The sequence below is a fragment of the Myotis brandtii genome, unplaced genomic scaffold (genome assembly GCF_000412655.1).
Source record: "Myotis brandtii unplaced genomic scaffold, ASM41265v1 scaffold916, whole genome shotgun sequence".
Lineage (NCBI taxonomy): Eukaryota > Metazoa > Chordata > Mammalia > Chiroptera > Vespertilionidae > Myotis > Myotis brandtii.
The window spans coordinates 331,249-344,198 of record NW_005371774.1 but is presented as its reverse complement, the minus strand read 5'-3'; the positions used below and the strand labels follow the sequence as shown (position 1 = coordinate 344,198).

The window sequence follows — 12,950 nt, the reverse complement described above, 5'->3', positions numbered from 1 at the left end:
CATAAGCTGCAAAGGAACAAAGAGCTCCTACCCCCATTCCAAATTTTCTTTGAAATGTGTTTTCCTTCCCACCCTGCAGGGGCAGAGGCAGGGGCAGGGGCAGGGGTCCCTCCCAATCAGGGGGGACCATCGCTGGGTGCTGTCAGTTGCTGAGTGGCCTAGCCAGGCTCCTGGTATGATCATGTACAATGCACTTCAAGGGCTTGGCTGAAGGTCCCCTCCACTCTTTTTTCTTCTGGTCGCCATTTTCTCAGTCTCATTAAGACCACTTGCCTCAGCACTTTCTTAACATGTGCACAGAGGCATGTACACCCAACCACACTTATATACCATATCCATGGCACACAGCACAGAAACACACACACACACACACACACACACACACACACACACACACACTCAACTATTGTTCCATGATGGTCCCTTGCTGAGAAGCACACACACACACACACACACACACACACACACACAACTATTGTTCCATGGTGGTCCCTTGCTGAGAAGCAGGGCTTGTCAAGCCCTCAGACCGTGGGTCTGAAGAGACTGTGACATATTGGTCAGGAAGAGCACGTCTCTAGCCCCAGACAAAGCATGAGATTCTGAAGGCACCACAGAGTTGGAGGACAGAAACCAGTACCCACAGCCTCCAGTGCTTCTCAAACCCCAGGTTACAGGGAAATGCTGCTGGGGGCTGATTGTCCCTCTCCCCATTTTGATCATGCATAGTTTGCTGATACCCATTAGTAATGTTATTTTAGGCAACTAGCAGACAAGCTGTCTTTTCAGTCATTGAACCCACTCCAGTTCTGTATAATCCTGCCAGTGACTGCTGTCGCTGGCCACTTCACGGAAGTCATTGGTAGAGTAAACAATGCACATCGCTGGAAGGCACCACGATGGCCCTACCTACTGGTATTGAAATGCCTCCGTACCAGCTGCTAAACACCTGCTGTCAGGAGCCCCTGAAGGCCACGCCCCCTGCAGCTCAGGCCCCTCTCCTGGGCCTTCTCAGATCCAGCAACTAAAGGGTTAGTGCTTTGCCTTTCAAGGGAGCCTGAGACACTGGTCCCTTAGTGTGATTAGTTGTGGTCCATGATGGACTAGTTATTGTACTTCAACCATTATCCCAGTCCTCAGGGGGTGGGGTAAGGTTGCCTTGCCCACTTCTAGGTTTTTTATGATTGTCAAACCTATTTTGCCCAAGTACAGAGTAAGCCCTTCTCTGTGAATGGGGCCCTCCTTAGGGACTCGGCAGGATGTGGCCCAGTTGGTGGCAGTGGGAGTCCCAGGAGGAACCACAACCAGGCAGACCTGCTCACCAGGCGGGGAGGCCACGGGGTTCAGGGAGGACAGCCGGTCCAGCTGAGAACGAGGGGTCTGGAGAATAAGACAGCAGCAGCAGCAGGATCGAGGCCAGCAGTCAGCATCCCTGTCCCCTGCCCCGGACAATACTGTGGGATGGGACTCTTCAGGTCAAATGGCCTTATGTTTGTGAAGATTTGCCCTTTCTTACTAGGCAAGTGGACTTGACGCTGCTGAGCAAGTTTTTAAGTCTTAAGCAATTCTCCTTTCCCTGAAAGGGAGGCCCGGCAAGGAAGACATCACAGGCTGAGACAGGCAGAATCTGCAATGGAGACCCAGAGAGTGATCACTGGAATGCTTGCTATCTGCAGCCTGAGTCACGGTGCTGAAGGGGGAACGCCAGGCTTGTGTTTACGTATGTGGTCATGTCAACCACACTGTGACATGTTGATCAAACTAAAATCCAGCTTTGAAATAATACATACTTTCGTGCCTAGGAACTCAATACAAACGGTTTCTGCTTTGGATTGCATAGTTTACTTGAAAATTGCAATGCACCTATCATTTACTCTGAAGCCTTTATGTCCACCTTTGACCAAAAACACTACTAAAGTTCTGGAGAATATGATGAAATAAATGTTATTGTCTTCATTAATATACTTAGCACTGTGCCTGAGGCTGAAAAGATGTTCAACAGATGGTAGCAATGTTCATTCTCTTTCATTAATTTTTGACAAACATTTAAAAATTTTATATCTAAGCCAAAAGAGTTAGAAAAAAAAAAGCAGTCATCCCTGTACTTATAAGCAACATTATAGCCCTAGCCGGTTTAGCTCAGTGGACAGAGCATTGGCCCTCAGACTGAAGGGTCCTGGGTTTGACTGCCAAGGGCAGAACTCAATACAAACGGTTTCTGCTTTGGATTGCATAGTTTACTTGAAAATTGCAATGCACCTATCATGTACTCTGAAGCCTTTATGTCCACCTTTGACCAAAAACACTACTAAAGTTCTGGAGAATATGATGAAATAAATGTTATTGTCTTCATTAATATACTTAGCACTGTGCCTGAGGCAGAAAAGATGTTCAACAGATGGTAGCATGGAAAGAGAATGTTCATTCTCTTTCATTAATTTTTGACAAACGTTTAAAATTTTTATATCTAAGCCAAAAGAGTTAGAAAAAAAAAGCAGTCATCCCTATACTTGAGACTTAGCCCTAGCCGGGTTAGCTCAGTGGACAGAGCATTGGCCCTCAGACTGAAGGGTCCTGGGTTTGACTGCCAAGGGCATGTACCTTGCTTGCAGGCTCCATCCCTGGTCCTGATCTGGGTGCGTGCAGGAGGCAACCAATCGATATGAGACACATCGATGTTTCTCTCTGTGTGTCTCTCCCCCTCTCTTCCACTCTCTCTAAAAAATATAATAAAATCAATGGAAAAATATCCTCCAGTGAGGGTGAACAAAACAAAACAAAAAAAGGCATTGTAATTATTGTCCAGGGTTTCTCAATCTTGACACTATTGACACTTGGGGCCAGATAATCTTTGCTGTCTATGTATAGGGTGTTCTGGACATTGTAGGATATTTAGCAATATCTTTGGCCTCTCTCCCAGGATGCCAGTGGCACCCCCTTCTTGACTGTGAAAACCAAAAAATGTCTTCAGATATTTGCCAAATGTCCTCTGGGCAGAAGAAAGGTGCAAAATTACCTCCAGTCGAGAGCAACTGATCATCGTCAAATTCTCTGTATGAACTGTATCAGAAGGGAACAAATTCTATGCTCAACCACAACTATCTTATTAAAAAGTAGCCCTGGCTGGTTTGGCTCAGTGGATAGAGCGTTGGCCTGCAGACTGAAGGGTCCCGGGTTCGATTATGCTCAAGGGCACATGCCTGGGTTGTGGGCTCGATCCCCAGTAGGGGGTGTGCAGGAGGCAGCCGATCAATGATTCTCTCTCATCATTGATGTCTCTCTCCCTCTCCCTTCCTTTCTGAAATCAATAAAAATATTTTTTTTAAAGTAAATCTGTTGTGCAATAGGCCTTTTTGACTAGCTCTAGCCCGCTGACAGTTTGGGACATGCTCAGATCAGCCTGGAGCTGAATTTGTCGAGGAGCAGCCATCCAGAAGTGCTTATTCCCAGCAGAGATGTCAGAGAAACCTTGCCAATGAAGAGTACTCATAGATACTTAATACAATATTTTTTTAAAAACAGCTTTTAAAATGTAGGGCTACTGTTAGGTCTTATCAAATAATTGAATTGATACCCCCTCCCCTAGGAAACTGACCTTTAGGTCATTTTGCAATTGACATTCCCTTTCGCTTAGATCACATTCCATTTGCTAAGACCAGTAACTTTCCTCTCCGGATTTGCCCAGGATCTGGACCCACCCAGGGAATTCCCCGCACAGAGAAAGCCCGCCTAGAGTCCTTAAAAATCTCTGATTCCCCGAATGGTTTCCAGATGACCTAATAAATTTATAATTCTTTACCACTTTCGGCCTCGTGCATTCCTCTTGATGACCCTAATAGTTAATAGTGTGAAAGCAAGGGAAATCCTCAGAGGCCCAAGTTGAGAAAACTCAAATACAGAGGTAAGCAAATGCTGAAGTCAGAACTCACCCTGAAGATATCTGCCAATCCCTAGGGGGCCTAGAGCTGGGAACAGGAGCCAAACTCCGGGACCTGTGTGGGATAAAAGGTAGGATCAAGGACTCCTCAGGCCAGTACCTCTGAAAGGTGACTGAAAAAAACAAAACAAAAAACATCCCACCCTCAAAGTTCTGTCTAGGTCTTGGCTCTGAGTTGAATGGAAAAAAGATCTCCTCTACTAATTCCTAATCATAAGCCTACTCACATTTGTTTTAAGGGCTGGAATTCACACTCCTTATGTAATTACAAATTCAAAGCTAAACATTTAGTGTATAAGAGTACCAGGTTGGTAGTACCCCAGGCACCTGGCAGAAGAAATGCAAATCCTCCTAAGAGGAGCACATGCCCAACTCACACCTCAAAACATCACAACAGATAAAACACTGAGAAATATGTGATAACAATAAAGAAATCATAAATATTTAAAGAGAAGAGCCACCATGAGTTAGAGTCAGCAGAAACAACAATATGCAGAATCAGACCCCCAAAGACAATAGATATGAAATGATTGGATACATATAGAAAATAAATGTTTAAAAAAATAAAAGATACTAAGAAGTGTGACAGAGAAGTAAGAATCTATTAAGATTGACCAAACAGAAAGGAAGAAATATGTGTTGTTTTTTGTAGAGGATACATTTATGTGTATAGAAAATTCAAAAGAGCCCTGGCCCGTGTGGCTCAATTGATTGGAGCATCATCCTGTACACCAGTGATGGCGAATCTTTTGAGCTCGGCATGTCAGCATTTTGAAAAACCCTAACTTAACTCTGGTGCCGTGTCACATATAGAAATTTTTTGATATTTGCAACCATAGTAAAACAAAGACTTATATTTTTGACATTTATTTTATATATTTAAATGCCATTTAACAAAGAAAAATCAACCAAAAAAATGAGTTCGCGTGTCACCTCTAACGCGTATGTCATAGGTTTGCCATCACTGCTGTATACCGAAAGGTTGCAGGTTCAATTCACAGTCAAGGCACATACCTAGGTTACAGCGCAATCCATGGTCGGGACACAGATGAAGGGCAACCAATCAACACTATCTCATATCAATCTCTCTCTCTCTCTCTCTCTCTCTCTCTTTCCCTCCCTCTCTTCCTCCCTCCCTCCCTCCCCTTCTCTCTAGAAATCCTCAGGTGAGGATTAAAAAAATACAAAAGAATTTTTAAACAAATTATTAAAATTAAATAAATTTAGCCTGGCTGGTATGGCTCAGTAGTAGTTGAGCGTCAACCTATGAACCAAGAGGTCATGGTTCAATTCCCAGTCAGGGCACATGCCCGGTTGTGGGCTCAATCCCCAGTAGGGGGCATGCAGGAGGCAGCCAATCAGGTGCACGATTTTTGTCCAGTTTCTTCCCGCATCTCCCATTCCCCTTTCCCCCCCAAGAATAGTCAGTCCATTCCCTTTCTATGTCCCTGATTCATTATAATCACCAGTTCATTCTGTACATCAGATTATTTATTCACTTGATTCTTAGATTCACTTGTTGATAGATGCATGTTTGTTGTTCACAATTTGTATCTTTACCTTTTTCTTCTTCCTCCTCTTAAAGGATACCTTTCAGCATTTCGTATAATACTGGTTTAGTGGTGATGAACTCCTTTAGCTTTTCCTTATCTGTGAAGCTCTTTATCTGACCTTCAATTCTGAATGATAGCTTTGCTGGATAAAGTAATCTTGGTTGTAGGTTCTTGGTATTCATCACTTTGAATATTTCTTGCCATTCCCTTCTGGCCTGCCAAGTTTCTGTTGAGAAATCAGCTGACAGTCGTATGGGTATTCCCTTGTAGGTAATTGAGTCTCTTTCTCTTGCTGCTTTTAAGATTCTCTCTTTGTCTTTTGCTCTTGGCATTTTAATTATGATGTGTCTTGGTGTGGTCCTCTTTGGATTCCTTTTGTTTGGGGTTCTCTGCGCTTCTTGGACCTGTAAGTCCATTTCTTTCACCAGGTGGGGGAAGTTTTCTGCCATTATTTCTTCAAATAGGTTTTCAATATCTTGCTGTCTCTCATCTTCTGGCACCCCTATTATTCTGATGTTGGTACGCTTGAAGCTGTCCCAGAGGCTCCTTACACTATCTTCGTATTTTCGGATTCTTTTTTCATTTTGCTTTTCCGGTTGGGTGTTTTTTGCTTCTTCGCATTTCAAATCTTTGACTTGATTCTTGCGCTCCTCTGGTCTGCTATTGGGTGTCTGTATAATATTCTTTATTTCAGTCCGTGTATGCTTAATTTCTAGTTGGTTCTTTATCATAGCATCGAGGGTCTCATTAGTTTTCGTGACTCTCTCCTCAAGTTTATTGACAGCTTCTAGCACATTTTTGCAAGCCCTCAAAATTGCGATTTTTAGCTCTATATCCTCCATTTCTGTCATGTTTTTTTGTCTCCGCATTTTTTATGCTTTCTTGGTGCACCCCCTAGTGGTCTTTGTGCGCAGTCTTGTTCTAGTTGAGCCTTGATTGTTGTAGTTAATACTAGAGGGATTTGACCACCAGGCCGACTGGCTGTGTGAATCAGCTGTGTCTGCCGCGGAAAACTTCTGTCCTCTGGGGAGGTGCTAATCTAGCCTTTGCCTGAGGCGATCTGGCAAATGGCTCTGCGCAGGGCTTGGGCGGGGCGGGCTCAACAGGGCGGGCGGAGGGAGCCGTTATGGTGCCCTCAGTCCTGTTCCCAGAGGCTCTGCTTCTCAGAACCCCCGGAACCGCTGCAAACCTCGGAGGGAAAGCTGCCTTCCAACTGATGCCAGACACTCCCGCTTCTCCCGTTTGGGTCCGAGTCCCCAGCGATTCGCCCGTATCTGGAGCTCAGAGTCTGAGACTCCCCCCTGACCGAAAACGACAACCGCGCTCTCAGCCACCAGCCCGCTTTGCGCGCGCACCTCCGCACCTGAGTTTTTTCCACACTGCGCCTCCTCTGAGCCTCGGTGTGCTGTTATTTTTCCTTCTAGTTGAAGAGTCTCTCCTCAGCCAGCCTTCCTGTGGTTCTGGGTGATGTCCGTTCCGTCTTTTAGTTGTATTTTTGAAGTGGTTGTTTGCGGCAGCAGTCTCCGGTGTTTACCTATGCCGCCATCTTGGTCTCCTCTGTTTACCACTTTTTTCGATTCTCTCCCATCATTGATGTTTCCATCTCTCTCTCCCTCTTCCTTCCTCTCTGAAATCAATAAAATATATATTTTTTAAAAATTAAATAAATTTATCAAGGATGAGGGATACAAAGGTAATACACCAAAACCAATTGTACCCAGAATAGCCAAATAATAAAAAGGAAGAACAAAGTGGAGCACTCATGCTTTCTAATTTCAAAACTTACTATAAAGCTGCAGTAATCAAGACAGTGTGGGTACTGGTGCAACAGTAGACAGATCCATGGAATAGAATTGACAGTCCAGAAATAATGGGAGAAAACTTTGCGAATAAGATGTTTGATAAAGGACTTGATTTAGAATATATAAAGAGCTTCTACAACTCAGTAATAATGTGACAATAACCTAATTTTTAAAAATGGGCAAAGAATCTGAATATACATTACTCCAAAGAAGATATACAAATAGCCAATAAGCACATGAAAAGATTCTCAACATCATTAGTCATCAGGGAGATGCAAATCAACACATATATGTTCACCTGATTGATGACAAAGGTGGCACCTGCAATAAAGCGGGAGACAAGGGGAAAAGATGTTCTTTTCTAGAGCAATCGAATAGCCAAAGGGACAAAATACATCCTGACAAAATAAATCATTCACAAAAATCAATTCCAGGTGGACTATAACTCTAAATGTGAAAGGTTAAAAAATAATCTTTTAGGATAATACTTGGTGTAGGCAAATATTTTTAAACATGACACAAAAATTACTAACTGAAAAGGAGAAAAATAATAAATTGGACTATATTAAGATTGTTAGCTGTTTATCCCAACAACTATTGTTCTTCTCTTCTTTATGCCAGAACCACAGATTTATTTGGGGTTGCAATGTCACCTACTAAAGTTGCATAATTTCCAACCTCCTTTGCATGTAGGTATGGCCATGCACTAAATTCTGGGAATTGAAATATAAAAAGAAATGTGTAAGACTTCTGGGAAGAATCCTTATGGAAAACAGAGCAAGCCCTCCTTCCCTTGTACCATATGACTTATGATAATGCAGATGTGAGGGCTGGATCTCCAGAAGCTAACTTGGACCTTGAGAAGGGAAGTTGTGGGCTATAGGGCAGTAGAGTAATGAGGTAAAAGACCTGTAACAGCCAAATATTGTCTAGCATCTAACTACGTATATGTGAGAAATTACCTTCTTTTACAAATTACTATTTATTTTGAGATTTCTGTCACATGTGCTTAATCGAGTTCTAACTAGTATAGACATAAATTGTCAGATCCAGAATGCCCAACAAATCCCATGCAATAAAAATAAAAGGAAATTTATATTTAGATAGCTATATGGTAAGATCGCAGAACACTAGAGACAAAGAAATCATAAAGACAGAGAAAAAAAGACAAAGAATGATAAACTGTTGACTTGCATAAAAACAGAAGCCAATAAACATTCATTGATGTCTTCAAAATATTAAGAGAAAATAAGTAACATTTTATATCTAGAAAAATGCTTATTTGAAAACAAAAGGAAAATAGGCATTTTCAGATAGAACTTTCCACCAATAGACCCTTGACTGATAGAACTTAAAAAGATACACTTCAAGAATAAAAATGAGCCCTAGCTGGTTTGGCTCAGTGGATAGAGTGTTGGCCTGCGGACTGAAGGGTTCCGGGTTTGATTCCAGTCAAGGGCACATGCCTGGGTTGCAGGCTCGATCCCCAGTAGGGGGCATGCAGGAGGCAGCCAAACAATGGTTCTCTCTCATCATTGATGTTTCTATCTCTCTCTCCCTCTTCCTTCCTCTCTGAAATCAATAAAAATACATTTTAAAAAAAGAATAAAAATTAGTTCAGAAGAACAATGTAAGGTGTCAGAAGGAAAAGCGAGCAACAAAAATTATAAACATATGGAGAAATATAAACAAACGACTATATACAATCATCATCATCATCATCATCATCATCATCTCTAATTGTGTGTTTAAGAAGAACTAAAATTCTGGGCAGAAATAGCATATAATTTGGGAGAGAGTGGTTTGAGTGAAAGTGTTCTAAGGCCTTTGTAGAATTAAGGTATTCTAAAGCCTTTGTATTTGGAGGAGGAGATTAAAGCCATTAACTATACAGATGCTATCAAAGCACAGAACCAAATAAATGGAGAGAAATTCCATGTTCATGGATAGAAACTCAATATTGTCAAGATGTCAGCTCTTCCCAATCTAATCTATAGATTAAATGCAATCTCAATCAAAATCCTAGCAAGTTATTTTGTAGATATTAACAAACTGATGCTAAAGTTTTTATGGAAAGGCAAAAGATCCAAAATAGCCAACTTAATATGGAAAAAGAAGAACAAAGTTGGAGAACAGACACAACTCAACTTCAGAACTAACTATAAAACTATAATAACCAAAACAATATAGTATTGGCGAAAGAATAGACAAATAAATTAATATAACAGAATAGAGAGCCTGGAAATCCACCACATAAATTTAGTCAACTGATTTTTGACAAAAGAGTAAAGATAATACAGTGGAAAAAAAGATATTCTCTTCAATGGTGGTAGAATAATTGGACATCCATATGAAAAAAACTGGTTGCAGATACGATCTTACAATCTTTATAAAAATTAACTCAAATGGATCAGAGACCTAAATGTAAAATGCAAAACTATAAGCCTTTTAGAAGATAACATAAAAGAAACGGTAGATGACCCTGGGTTTGGTGATGACTTTTTAGATGTGATACCAAAAGCATGATCCATGAAAGAATTGATAAGCTAGACTTCATTATAATTAAAATTGTCTGCTCTAGGAAAGACACTGTCAAGAGAATGAAAAGACAACCCACAGCCTGGAAGAAAATATTTGCAGAAGACACATCTGTTATTCAAAGAACTGTTATTCAAAGTATACAAAGAACTCTAAAAACTCAACAACAAGAAAATGACCCAATTTTAAAATGGCCCTAACAGACACCTCACCAAATAAGATATATAGATGTCAAGCATATGAAAAGATGCTTCACATCATATGTCATCAGGGAAATGTAAATTAAGGCAATGAAATACCACTCCACATGTTAGAATATTCAAAAACCGAACACTGACAGCACCAATTTCGACAAGGATGTGGAGCAACAGGAACTCTCATACATTGCTGGTGAGAATGTAAAATGGTACAGCCACTTTGGAAGACAGGTGGCTTTTCACCACCTAACTTAACGTAAACACACCCTCACCATGGAATCCAAAATTGTGCTTCTTGGTATTTACCCAAAGTAGATGAAAACTTATGTTCACACACCGGCTTGCACAAGAATGTTTACGGCAGCTTTATTCATAATTTCCAAATTTTAGATGCATCCTAGATATATAAATACTAATAAACTGTGGTATATTCCAGACAATAGAATATTATTCCATGCTAAAAAAAATGAGCTGTCAAGCTATGAAAAGATATGAAAGAACCTTAAATGCATATTACTAAGGCTACACACTGTATGATTCCAACAACATGACATTTTTGAAAAGTCCAAACTATGGAGACAGTAAAAAAAGCACTGGTTTCCAGGAGCTGGGGGGGATTGAGGGATAAACAGGTTGGAGCACAGAGGATTTTCAGGACAGTGAAACTACTCTATCAGATACCATAATGGTAGATACATATACATTTATCCAAACCCATAGAATATAGACCAATAAGAGAGAACTAATGTAAACAATGGACTTTGGGTGGTATTGTGTCAGCATAAAATCAATAATTGTACCCCTCTGGTGGGGGATGCTGATATTGGGGGTGGCTATGCATGTGTGGGGGCAGCAAGTATAAGGAAAATCTCTTTACTTTCTGCTCAATTTTGCTGTGCATTTAAAATTGCTCTAAAAAATTGTTGATTTTTTTAAAAAAGAGAAAAAAATTATAAAAACATGGAAAAATTAGCTCACTCATGATCATAATGGGAGATGTTAATACACCACTGTGTAATTTACAGACCAAGTAGATAAAAAACAAAAGTCAGTAAGAATGTTGATTTGAACAACACAAATAATGCTTGACTTACATAGAACTCTGCACAAATCAATTTAGGAAAACATTCTTTTCAAGCACCCAAGGTATATTCCATAAAATTTGATCACATGCAAGTGTATAAAGCAAATCTAAAGAAAGTTCAAAGCATCGAACATACCGATCACATAGATTCATACAAATCACATTGTCTAGCAAAAGCAATGAAGTTAATCAGTAACAACAAAAAATGCAAAGATTTGAAAATTAAAACATATCGTCTAAATAACTCATGCCATGGGTCAAAGGAAAACTGATGATCTGAGGCTCCAGGCTTTCATGAGTTGAAACAGCTAGTGAAAAATCCCTGATGGTACGAGGACTGAAGAGCCTGTAAGAAAAGAGGGTCGACTGCTGAATTTGAAGCTGCTTTTACTTTTTCAGCATTTTCTGGATAAAGAGGACCCCTCTTATCCAATATTCATCTGTCAATCATGATTGGCCTTGCTTATGTCACATGTCCAAAATTGAACCAATCCCTCTGGATAGAGAAATGGGGTCTGATTGGCCAGCCTGGGTTGGGTTCTATCTCTGTGTAATGAAAATAGGGAGTGTTTATTAAAATGTGTATGTGTGTGTGTGTTTAAATTCATTTCAGAGAGATAAAGGGAGAGGAAGAGAGATAGAAACATTAATGGATTGCCTCTTGTATGCCCCCTACTGGGGATCAAACCCACAACCTGGGCATATGCCTGACCAGGAATGGAACCACAATCTCCAGGTGCAGGGTAAGATGCTCAACCAACGAAGCCACATTGGTGGGGCGGGTGGGAGTGTCTTGACTGCTAGAGTCTCCAAAAGCTCAGGAAGTTAGAAGGAAGTCCTTCCTGGGAAGGTAGCTTGACAAACAAAATCACTCTTCTTCCCATAAATGGGATGCTACAAACGCCCCCTGACTAGCATAATGCAATGACTGTTTAAACAAAAAAAGCTGTAAAAACCAAAATCATGTCCAGTTGTCACATCCAACCCCAAGCCCAGGATTGCTGGGTGCTGTGCTTTCCTCCGTCATCAGGCTCCAGAGCAGCCTTTCGTGGATTTGGCAGCCCACAGCTAAAAGATAAGTTTAACCACCCTCAACATTCCCGGGACCCAATGACAAAGGGCAAACAGAAACATTGCTCTATGTCTCCCATTGGGCAACAGGGAGAAGGGAAAACCTCAAACACTCCATGCTCCGCAGCGCAGGGACAGGGGCAGCCCCAGGCAGAGCTGTCAGTCTCTGGGTCAGCCCACCCACCTGCCCCGCTTCTTACCAACTGCTGGGACATCCTTGTCGAGGATTCCCATGGCCACTTCTGAGGAGGGTGTGGAGGAAGGAAGACTCCCCACCAGGGAGTTGGTTTAGTGGCCACTTCCTCTCAGCAAAATTGCAGGACTTGGGACTTGCCTTGGGGTCTGGAGCAATCACAGACCAGTGTTCATCAGGCTTGGGAGTTCCTGGACATATACTATCCCCACAATCCTAGTGGATGGATGTTCTATTTGAGTTTACACACTGTTAACTAGTAACTAACTCCAGACGTCTATTCCTGGTTACGGTCCTTGAACTGAACTTGCCCTTGCGGTTTCTAAGATAAGCACAGTTCCTTTGGCCTTGTGCTCAAATTGAGGGCTTTCTTCTGGACTTGCAATGAGAAACAGAGCTCATCTGACCCCTACCTCCAGTCTACATCCCAGTGCATGCTGGGAAAAGAGAGTTTATTAGCTCCAATTACAGGGTATTTCCAGGGGTAGATCTGGCTTTAGGCATAGCTAGGTTTTGTGACTCAAACAATACTCTCAAGGTTCTGTCTGAATCTCTCAGTCTGCTTGCCTCTGCTTGGC

General features: G+C 41.6%; 1 long non-coding RNA gene across 1 annotated transcript; it reads right to left on the bottom strand.

Annotated features, from left to right (window-relative positions):
- Nucleotides 1–605: 605 nt before the first annotated feature.
- Nucleotides 606–12,558, bottom strand: LOC102245308. Its single transcript, XR_314674.2, has 3 exons — nucleotides 12,380–12,558; nucleotides 3,927–3,989; nucleotides 606–1,624 (listed from the first exon to the last, which is right to left on the bottom strand). It is a non-coding gene; the product is annotated as an uncharacterized LOC102245308 (long non-coding RNA).
- Nucleotides 12,559–12,950: the final 392 nt, after the last annotated feature.